The 11,047-nt window shown below is 43.0% G+C and overlaps 1 long non-coding RNA gene and 1 pseudogene across 1 annotated transcript; both read right to left on the bottom strand.

The window, feature by feature from the left end:
* Window positions 1-608: 608 nt before the first annotated feature.
* LOC101723505 (heterogeneous nuclear ribonucleoprotein R pseudogene) lies at window positions 609-2,545 on the bottom strand (annotated as a pseudogene).
* Window positions 2,546-7,450: 4,905 nt separating this feature from the next.
* Window positions 7,451-9,078, bottom strand: LOC110344164 (uncharacterized). Its single transcript, XR_002386515.2, has 3 exons — window positions 8,783-9,078; window positions 8,496-8,646; window positions 7,451-7,819 (listed from the first exon to the last, which is right to left on the bottom strand). It is a non-coding gene; the product is annotated as an uncharacterized LOC110344164 (long non-coding RNA).
* Between the last annotated feature and the right edge of the window lie 1,969 nt (window positions 9,079-11,047).

Raw genomic sequence — 11,047 nt, 5'->3', positions numbered from 1 at the left:
AACTGTTTCTCTGTATTCTTTTGGATATCATTGTGGTTTTTTTAAAAAAATCATTCGTTTCAATTCTTTATCAGGCATTCCACCCATTTTTTTTTTTATGTTTTGAATAGATTTTTGAGTTTTATTGAAATCTTACATAAACAAGAAATTGGAAATACAATCACATCAAAGAACAAATTGTCATGGCTTTGACGTTTAAGCCAAACAGATTTGTAGGGGAGATTTCAAAAAGGTGTGAAGTCATAACAATTTAAAAACACAGTTAACCTACTTCTAGGAATGCAAAACATTCAGTCATAGGTTATTTTCAATACAAGAAAACTTAAGTTTGTTTGCTTTAATTTCTTAAAACTACTAAGACAAAGGACTAGCTTGTATTTTTATTTATAGCATACTTCATACTCCTATGTAGTCTATCCCAAATCAAAAAAAATGAAACTGTCCAAACCAAAGGCTCTGCAAAATCATGATTTAACAACTTGTTCTGAAGCTAAAATGAAGCCTGAAATGATAAAAGCATTGTAACCCCCAGAATAAGGGAACTCTGCAAGCCCAATAATGTCCAAGAGCATTTATGAAAAGAAGAAAAATAAAAAGACTTGAGTATATACACAATAGTGATTTCTTCAGCCCAATACAAATGGCAGCAAACTGCTACTTAAAGATGAAACAGTTAAGCCAATTTTTTTTTTGAAGAATGTAGATCTAGAACCAATCGTATCTTCAGAGTATCATTTTCAAGCCCTCACTTGTCTATTTCCACTGTTGCCCATAAGTATCCTGATAAAATTCCTGGTTGTCATTATTGTAACCATAGTTACCAGAATAGTCACCACCTTGCTGAAGCGGCTGCTGAGCGATGGGTTGGGAACCCCAGTTCTGTTGGTTGTTGGTCTGACGACGCTTGGAATCAGGTTGGTTGTACCCATCTGCCTTTCTCTTGCCTCCTACATTGCCCCCACGATTGCCCCGAGCTCCACGGGAACCACGGCCTCTCTGCTGTTGTGCAGGGCCCCCTCTGCCACCCCTAGAGCCCCTTGGCGGTCCCAAAGGTGCCCCCCTCTGTGAATAGCCAGTTCTGCCTCTTGGAGGTGGTGCTCCCCGCCCCCTTGGTGGTGGTGGAGCATCTCACCCTCCCCTTCCTCCGCCTCTGCCTCTTCCTGCATAGCCATCATCATAGCCGTGGTAGGGATCTTCATAGCCTCCATGATAGTCATGATAATCATAACCATAGTGATCATCATAGTAATCTTCATAGCCATAGTAATCTGGAGGGTAGCCATATCCACCTCTACCTCCACCACGACCTCGACCTCTAATTGGAGGTGGCATGCGAGGAGGAGGGTAATAGTAATAATCTTCACACGCAGTACTTCTGGAGGCCTGTCTAGCAGCTTGGCGCTCTTTCCTTTTCTTGTCTGGTGGTTTAGCTAAGACTATTTCAATTTCTTCTCCTTCTATTTCTTTTCCATTCATTTCATCCATAGCCTTAACAGCAGCTCCTCTGTCTTCAAAATGAACAAATGCATAATCTTTCAACTTCTTTACTCTTTCAAGTTTTCCAAATTCAGAAAATGACTTTTCCAATATTTCTTCTCTAACTGTAGTAGCCAAGTTTCTCACAAATAAAACTTTCACCTTAGCCATGACTTCTGGATCAGGTTCTTCCACAGGGTCAGCCCATTCAACTGTAACTACATTTCCCCATACTTTTACTTTTCCACTCATCAGCCGACGTCTGGCTTGTGCTGCTGACTTGTGATCCTCATATTCAAGGAAGCGGAACCCCCGATTCTTCTTTTTGTCATCGGGTTGATGATAGAGAATAACATCCACCAAACCCTCTGTGACTTTACTGAATTCTTCCAGAATGTTTTCTTTAGTCTTATTCTTCGGGATGGATCCAACAAAAAGTCTGTTGTTTGCCACAGAAATACACACTCCAAGGTGTTTACCAGGGCAAATTTCATAGCTGTCACACAGTTTAACAGCTTCTTGTGCAGCTTCCTTTCCACAGGTATGATAAACGCATACCCTCGGTTCTGACCAGACAGAGGATCCATCATAAGACATAGGTCCCAAATGGGACCAGCCTTCTCAAAAAGGGGCACCAACTCATCCTCATACAGATCTCTTGGTATTTTACCTACAAAGACCTCTGTTCCAATTCCAGGCTACACACCCGAGTACACACTGTCTGGTGGAGGGCCACCATACTTCCTTTGTCCTGTTGTTATATCCAGAGCATAACCAGTCCTCTCAAGCAAGGCCTTGATCTTTGCTTCATCAGGTCCCTTTGTGGACTCTTGGACTTTGCTGCCCTGTTTCTCTCTTTGCCTGTAGGTCTTCATAACTCCACATAAAAATGCACTTTTGTTCTGAACATGTGATAAGTCACTTTCCTTGAACTGTTGCAGTACAGACAGAGCTCCTTCTTCATTAAATTCCCTGAGAGCATCAATTGCTCTTTCATCAAGATCGACATAAGCTACCAATCCAGGGCAGAGCTGGGGCCGGCGGCCGGCCCGTGAGAATCAGCGTGAGGCGCTTTGAAAACGACTAGAAATGGCGTGCGCGCCACCCCCTCCCCCCTCATGGACAGAGACGCGATCCCGGCAGCAAGCGGGGGATCCCGGCAGCACGCGGGGTTTCCCAGAACTGCTTCCAGGGACTCCGTCCATTCCACCCATTTTGATATGTTTTAAGTCTGTTTCTAGAGCTACTATCTTCTGGATGTGTCATATTATCTTGTTTTTTGAAATTTCTTTGATTACTGTATTCAGATTTGTACATCTGGTGAAACAGTTATATCTACCTCTTTTATGGGATTACCTTCATAATAAGCAGCTTTCTTTTTATCTTGGTGCATTGGTTTGTTATACATTGTTGAAGCTATTTGTATCTGGGCACCATAGTGTAATCTTGTTTGGTTGGGATTACTGAGTTTGGCCACAATCCATACCTTATTAAGAGTTGAAAAGGTCCACTATCTCTTCCTATCACACAAAAGTGGAGACTCTAGCAGTTTAAGCAGGGATGATGCCACTAGCAGTTTAAGCAAGGACAACAGAGTGTGTGGGGTATACCCTGTGTCTCTACTCCTACAGTAAGAGTCATGGCTCCTAGTGGGTGATGGAGTTTCCTTGGGCACTGTTTTTGTTTTTGTTTTTGTTTTTGTCGTTTTGGTCCTGGGGATCAAACTCGGGACCTTGCGCTTGCGAGGCAGGCACCAGAACCACTGAGCTAAATCCCCAGCCCTCCTTGGGCACTGTTGATGTTGGTTCTAATACTTGAATCTGGCACTGGCTGCACCAGTAGTGGTGAGTAGCTGGAGCAATTGTGCTCTGACTAGATGTTGTGTGGGACCAAGAGCTTCATGGAGAGAGGAGGGACAGAAGCCTCATCACCCCTCTGTGACACTCTCACCCAGTCTGGTCAGCACTGCATGATGAGACAAGTTGCGGTGGCAGCCCACAGCAGGGCCTGTGTAGGGGTGTGGGCAGCGTGAGTCGTGTTCCTCTCTGCTGCTGCTGCTGTGGGCTTGCCTGCCCAGGTGTGGGACCTTAGACTTCTGCCTAGGTGTCCATACCTGGGAATATGGCAATGCCCCCACCCAGTTTTTTACCCTTAGTGCCCACCAGGTATAGAGTGGGGGAGGGGGTTTGTAGCTGTAACCAGGCAACATCTTCTCAGCTGAAATGCTCATGGGAGTGGCTGGTGGTGGGAAATATTTTTTTCTCTGACCCTTCTTAAGGCTATGAGCCCTGAGGGTGGGGAGAAAGCCAGGACCAGGACAATGCTCAGAACTGCCCCAGCATGCCCCTATTGGCTAGGGGTGGTATAGCCTTGAGTTCTTTCTTTGCCTTGTGTCAGGTGCCTATGGGCGATGCTGGGGGGTGGGGGTGGGGAACAACCTGAGTGACTTCCTTCAGTCCTGACACTGTCGTGAAGCCATGTGCTCCTGCTCTCAGAGAGCGAGCTGCTAGATAACTCTTTTTGAGGTGGCACACTGTCTTCCTCTCCACGTCTCAACACCAAGTCCCTACAGTACCACACTCTCTGGGTTTGTGTCAGAGTCTCTCCACTGAGCCAAGTTTGGTTTGTGAGGTACCCACCATCTATGTCTACACAGTGGAAAGTCTGTGTGTCCCAGAGGTGGAAATACGGAAGGGTTCTGACCCCAGAGCTGTCCATAGCAGACAGTAGGTTCTTCTCAAGATGGCTCCTGGGCACAGCAGCCTGGGAGTTTGCTGGGAAATGATGTGAATTCCTTTTCCCAAGTGCAAACCTCAGGTACTTATCTACTTCCACTGCAAGCCTGGAAGGACTGTGAAGCTCCCCAGAAGCTGACATTGCCACTGGCCACACTGACAAAAGTTGCTGAGACTCTCTCACCTCCAGGAGGTAGACTCCTCCTTCCCCAGCTGTGGAGCATGGTCCACAAATGCCAGGATGTTTTGTTTCTCTTACTGTGCTGTTGTCCCAGATCTTAAAGATTTCCGTTTTTTCTTTTGTTGATTTCCAGTGTTCCCCCATCACTCACCTCAATATGCAGCCATACACCTGCATCTTTGCTTTGGTGGTTCTTTGCGAAGAAGCGAGCTCTGAGTGCCCTTACTCTGGCATCTCTCTGTCCTCTGAACCTCTATTTCTTCAACCAAAAATGAGAATTATAACTATTTTATTACAATGTAGTAGGTACTTCAATAATTATTTGTTTTCTTTTCTTCCCTCTTGCTCACTTTTTAAGGGTCTTCACTTAAGAAATTAACTTTTAATGATTTTCTTCCTCCTTTAAATGACAGTTATATGTTCATTTTGCTGTACAGTTAGTCATGAGTTTGAAGCCACCTGTATTATTTTTGGTTTTAGATCGTATGTGCCCTCCCACATGAATTGGAGCACTTATTCTTAGACTGATGTTGCTCTCACTTGTCAAAAATCAGATAACTTCATGTATTATCTTTAAGCTCCTACAAGTTTGGTTTGAGGGATCAGCCTCAGGGATATAACCTTTGCAATTCAGGGAAATGAAAAGTCTGCTTCAGATACAATTGACTCCTTTTTGACTTGACTTGATTTAGGTTCCATCTCAGGCTGGCGAGTGCAGTTAGGCAGGTCCATCCAGAAGGATCTGAGAGGAAGATAGGCAATCACCTAAGGGATCCAGGTTACTTACAGTCAGAAAAATCATCCTGTCTCTCATTTCTTTGACTCTCACGTGTATTTTTCCCTTGGAATAGAGGTGTCAGGTTTATAATAGAAAAGAATCTGCCAAACAAACACTGGTTCCTTTGTGTCCCAGGGCAGTAGCCATGGAACCAGATGCTGTGTTCTGGAACCTTCTGCTGTGGTACCAGTAGTGGGTCCTTCATGCTCCTCTACAATGCTGGTTTGGTGGACAGAAGTGACATCTGCCTAATAAATCATTCATATTGTACAATTTGACCCTAAGAATTGGTTGAGGGTAATGTTTGAACTTTGGTCTGTGCTATATGCAATAAAAAGTCTTTAACTTGGACAGAGTAGGAAAGAAGGCAGATTTAGTGATAAGTCTGAATTGTAGCGTATTTTTAAAAAGATGCCATGATTTGGATTCCCTGTATGTAAGATGCAGGGGTAGGATTTTTCCAGTACTAACCTTCAACAATCTTGAATCAATAATTGGGTGAATGTTGTCCCAAAGGATCTAAAAAAGTAAGGGTAACTAGTACAGTGTTAGCCACAGTGCCACCAAGACATTTGTAGAGATGTCAAAATCGTGGTCCTTATAAACTGCTAATTACTCTCCAACTCTATGGGACACCTTACCCTTTGTTCCTTCCAGCCTTCCTCTCAAAGGAAGATCTCAATGCCAGTCCTCCTCCGACGTGATAGAAGCTGAACAAATGTGTTAAATTTTGAGGACTACATATAATCATGCACATAGACTATTTCATGGTCAGTAAATGCTATATAGTTTTACTTCATCAGCAGCAAACTTCTCTTCCTTTAGACAGTTCAGTCATCACTTCCTCAGGGAAGCCTTCTGACCCCACCTCATTATGTTCAGTCCCATTTCCCAGGGGCCGTGCCATGCCTGCCGCTTTGTAGAAACACAGCACATACTATGTTCTTTGAAGGAAGCAGGGAAAAGAAGACAGGACTAAAAATATTAAAAAATGTTCTCAGTAACTTGAGAGTGGTTGTGATAGTTAATTTTCTGTGTCAACTTGACTGGATCTTGGGATGCCCAGGTACCTGGAGAAATGTGATTCTGGGGGTGTCTGTGAGGGTATTTCTGGAGGAGATTAGCAATTAAATGTGTGACCTGATGAAAGCAGATCACCCTCCCCAGTGTGGGTGGGCCCTGTCTAATTCATAGGGTCCCTGAAGAGAACAGAAAGATGAAGGAAGGGAAGATGCGATGCGTTTTGTGCCCTCTCTGTCTGATGGCTGTGGCTGGGACGTGGCTCTCCTCTCGGTATTTCTCCAGGCTCACGGTGTGATTGGTGCCATCAGCTCCCTACCTCATACCTTTGACCTTTCTTGGGTCTCCAGCTTGCAGAGGGATTGTGAGACATTTTTAGCCTCCATGATCCAGTATCATTAGACTCTATGATCCAGTATCTCACAGTAAATCTTCATCTAACTAGCTAGCTAGCTGTGCTCTATCCATCTATCAGTCTGTCAGTCTAACTTTCTATCTGTCATCTGTAAACACATGCTATTTCTCAGGAGGACCCTGATTAACAAAGGAGCCAAACACTGCCAAGTACCATTACTTTAGGTGCCTCACCTGGGTGGGCCTAAGTGGAGAGTCTGTGGCTATCATGGAGCTACTCTCCGCGTACACAGAACCCCTGAGGAAACACTAATTTTCAAGCTCTCCTTTAGGCTGCCTTCCTAGCCCTACATTCTGATCTGCAACTTCCAGGAGTCTCACAAGCAAGAACAAACCAGTTCTGAGAGTCTCTGAAGGAAGCACTTACAGCAGGTCCCCTACCCAGCACCTGTGATGGTGACATTACAGCAGTTGGGGACTGATTTAAGATTTGTGTTTCCTGGCAGATCAGGCAAAAGGAAACATTCTTTTGCACAGCTTTCTTTTTCTAGCCAAAGAAACCATTCAAATGCACAGCTGACAAACATACTTTCTTGGTACCAAACTCAAGCAGAAATTTCTGGGCGGGCAGCTCGGTTTCTTCTACGAAGGGTCACGTAGATGGCCTGGGGATGAGGTAACACCCAAGCAAACCCTTCCACATTCTGAGTTTCACTAGAGAACACCAGTCCACTGTCTTTCCAGTGGGTTTCATGTCTTAAGTTTCCTTGGCTTCTCCTGACCTCCAGAGACTTCACAGTTTCAAGGCTAAGAGCAGAAACCCTCTTTGCAGGCCTCCCACTGCACATGAATGCTCATCTGCTGACATCTGACTATATCAATATTTTAAAAGCAAAAGCAAGTCTGTATTTCCTCTTTGTTATTTATTTATCCACTATCTGGCTAGATCAGAAGACGAAGTCTAGAAGGAAATTTTTCCTCCTTCTTTTTGCTAATGAGAATATAGCAGAGGGGTGGAACAAGCCAGAGGCTGGATGAAAACCTGGAGGGAACATGGAAGGCAATCGGCCCTTCCCCGGTGCCACAGGTACGCCAGCCCAAGATGAACTGCACAATGAACAGGCAGCTGGGATGGTCTCCTTTGAGGTGCAGGGGAGCCTGAATGGTCCAGGTCTCCTGCTGCTCCTGGAACAGTCTGTGGAAGATGGTGTCTCCGGTGCCTCCCAGAGTGGTATGGTTGAGCCTTCCGCAGGCATCTGAGCTGTCAGTGGGAGCCTGTGAGAATCAGGAGTGAGGGAAGGATAAGAACCAGCTGAGCTACCACAGCTGAGGGATACAAGAACTTCACAGTAAATCCAGTTACATTCACTCCCCCCCCTTTAAAATGATTTCTATCTCAATTTGATACCCATTATAAAATGTTATCAAATTAAGCCTACCTTCTAGATCAACAGAAGTGAACATTTTTGGGGTTTGTTTTATTTTGCAGTGCTGGGGATCAAACTTAGGGCCTCTGGTGTGTTACACAAGCCCTGGGTTGCTAAGCTATACTGCCTCAATCCTTAAAGCCACATTTCAGTAAATTAGTACACCTGACCCTCCCAATTTTTAGGCTTCCAGCTCAAAGAAAGGGAAACAGGAATCTGACCAGATGAGAAAGAAATCTGTATCACCAGAGGGAGACTTAATTAACCTTTGGTCTCTTTTCAATTATTTCTTATTGTTTAGGAGGAAAACTAATCTTTGCCCTTGCTAACATTATTTTAACTTCTCTTGCTGAAGGTCACAATACAGGGGCACCCTTGGAAAATTCTCAGTGCCATTTCTTACAGACTGGAGAGAGAAGGCATTTTTATTTCAGGTTGTTAATGTACCTTTTGGAGATGAAGCCTCAGATCATAAGAAAAATGAGCAAAGAATGTTGCTATATGGCTGATTGAGTGATACTCACCCGAAGGGACCCACCTTGATCTTGCCTAAGCAGTGTCCTCTCAGCTGGGTGTTTGAAATCAGCCACTGACTATAGAAACCAGTAGCAGCAGAATAAAAAGCTACCTTGACATGTTTTTCAACTTGGAGAGTGACCCCTGCCTTGATGTCACCTAAAAGATAAAACCCATGGTGGAGCCATTATAGGGGAAATATATCTTTAAGCGAAAAATGGATCTTTCTGTGAAGGCACAGGGTCTCAACTAGAAGCAACTAGCAACACCACTACCACCACCCTGCCCTGCCAACCTGGAGGTCATAACTGGGAAGCAAGGGCCACGAATGCTGCTAAACACACTGTAAGGTACAGGAATATCCCATCACAAAGAATTTTCCCACTCAATTCCCCCCAAAATCTCCCTTCTAGTATAAGAACAGAAGACCCTTCTGCATCCACAAAGAGCCCTTTGTCACCTGAGCAGTTTCCATGACGTCTTTCCAACTAGTTCTCACTCTTTCCTGAAGGTCCCAGTGCTCCAGGGGACTTCAGGGAAATGCAAATTCCACAGTGATTGATTAAAAAAGAGATAGTCTTCCAAACCATTTGTCTTGCCCTTGTCCTTAATCTTGATTTGCCTGTAGGTTACTCTTATCATAAAGACAGCATGAATGACTGTCTCGAGCCCTTCCTCATTAATGCTGCTGGAAATTGATGAGTAGCTCTCTGGAACTGTGGGGTTTTTTGGCAAGAATTATAGTCCTTATTTATTTTGGAGGACCCGTGCAGCTTTCTAAGTAAATATGTGTAGAAAATTCCACCCAAAATAAACACTACAAGTAATTGCCTGATAGATGAAGTTGACATTTTGGCTTTGTGATTTGCTATGATATGTAAAAATCTAATTTTCTCCATGGATTGATGCCACAGCAAAATTGTGAGTAAATTAGAATCAGTGGTTTACTTAGAATGTGAGTAATAGCTTCTGTTATGATGTATCAATATTTATTTACAGTTTCTTAAATCAACCTAAATCCACTTGGCAGAATGTTAAATAGATGAATAAATATGGTAGCAGAATGATGGGGACATCAGTTTTCCTCCTTTGACCTCAGGTATGAAAATTCTCCTTGAGAAGGCACTTGATGATTGAAATTTGAACATCCTCAGTACAGTTTTGAATTGACAGAAAACAATTTCATTGAGTCTATAATACATTCAGAGTGTGTCTAAACCAAAACTTCCACCTGCTTCACTATCTCATCAGTGAGACAAGACTAGCAGCAGCAGCCCTGAGGGGTACTTCTTTGGACTATCAGTTTCTATATCTTAATATTTTCAGTCAGTATAGAAAGAACTAGAATGTCACAGCAAACAGCCAAACCATTGGTAAAAGCTACCTCTTAGATAAACATTTGCAATGAAAGAAAAAAAAGGTTCAAATTAGACCTAACAACATTTCCAAATAAATAGTTAATGAAAACTTCCTCATTAATTGTCACCCCAAAACAGAAAGCAAGGACCTTGGCATATTTAGGTTAGTTTGCCTTAGGCTCTTGTTAACATTCCAAAATTAATTTCAAAACTCTAACTGAAGCATATTTTTTCAAAAAAATCTACTTTGAGATTTATAAAAAATAATAATTACAGAGGCTAATTGTCTGAGAATTTTATGCAGTCATTTTACAGGCTGATATATAAGTGGAATGAATTATCTTGGATCTCAGTATTTCCTTCCTTTAAATTTATTTCAAGGGCATAATGTTCATCACAGTGCTAGTCATATGATAAACAGATAATTAAATGTTCAAAATGATAGAGTTAAATCAGTTTTACTGTATCTATATGATAGAATATTATGCAGCCACTAAAAATGGTGGTGTAAACCAGTACCTACATGGAACAGCGATTCCAGGCTTGTAAGTGAACGCAACTTGTTACCTCCAGCAGTCGTGATATCACGTAATTTCTGGTAGACACATTTGTGGCAGATCTCGTCTCTTGGTATTCATGCTCCCCATGAATTGGGTGGAGTAAAGGGTAGACTGGACCCATATAACCAATTGAATGTGCACAAATGCTAGACAGTGACTTCTGAGGCACAGTATGGCTTCTCGATTGCCCTCCTTTGTCACTCTCGGTGGGGGAAGCTGGCTCCCTGGTGAGCATGACTCAGGCAGCTGTGTGGAGAGGAACCAGCAGCCGCAACAGGCCCAGGGAGACTTTAGTGACTGCATTGTGACTGCAGCTTCACAAGAAATGCTGAGAGGGAACCACCCAGCTCATCCACTGTCAAATCCCTGATGCAGGGAACTGTGAAATAATGAACACTGTTTTAAGTCCCTAAGCTTTGTAATAATTTGTTACACAACAATAGGTAACCACTGTCATAATTTTATAAAAATACGGAAAATCATACCTCAAAATTAGCAATGAATATCTCTCGTACTTTCCCCTGTATACTTTCCTATATTGTGGAGTGTTTTTTTTTTTTTAATGAACATATATTCTATTGGTAGGAGAGAAATATTTTATTTTGAAAAAAAATTATTTCTTTTTTGGGAGAAAAAGGTAGA

This window comes from Heterocephalus glaber, unplaced genomic scaffold (assembly GCF_053883595.1).
Source record: "Heterocephalus glaber isolate CG9 unplaced genomic scaffold, H.glaber_assembly_v1.0 deba00001689, whole genome shotgun sequence".
NCBI lineage: Eukaryota > Metazoa > Chordata > Mammalia > Rodentia > Bathyergidae > Heterocephalus > Heterocephalus glaber.
This window is presented reverse-complemented; position numbering and strand designations above follow the sequence as displayed.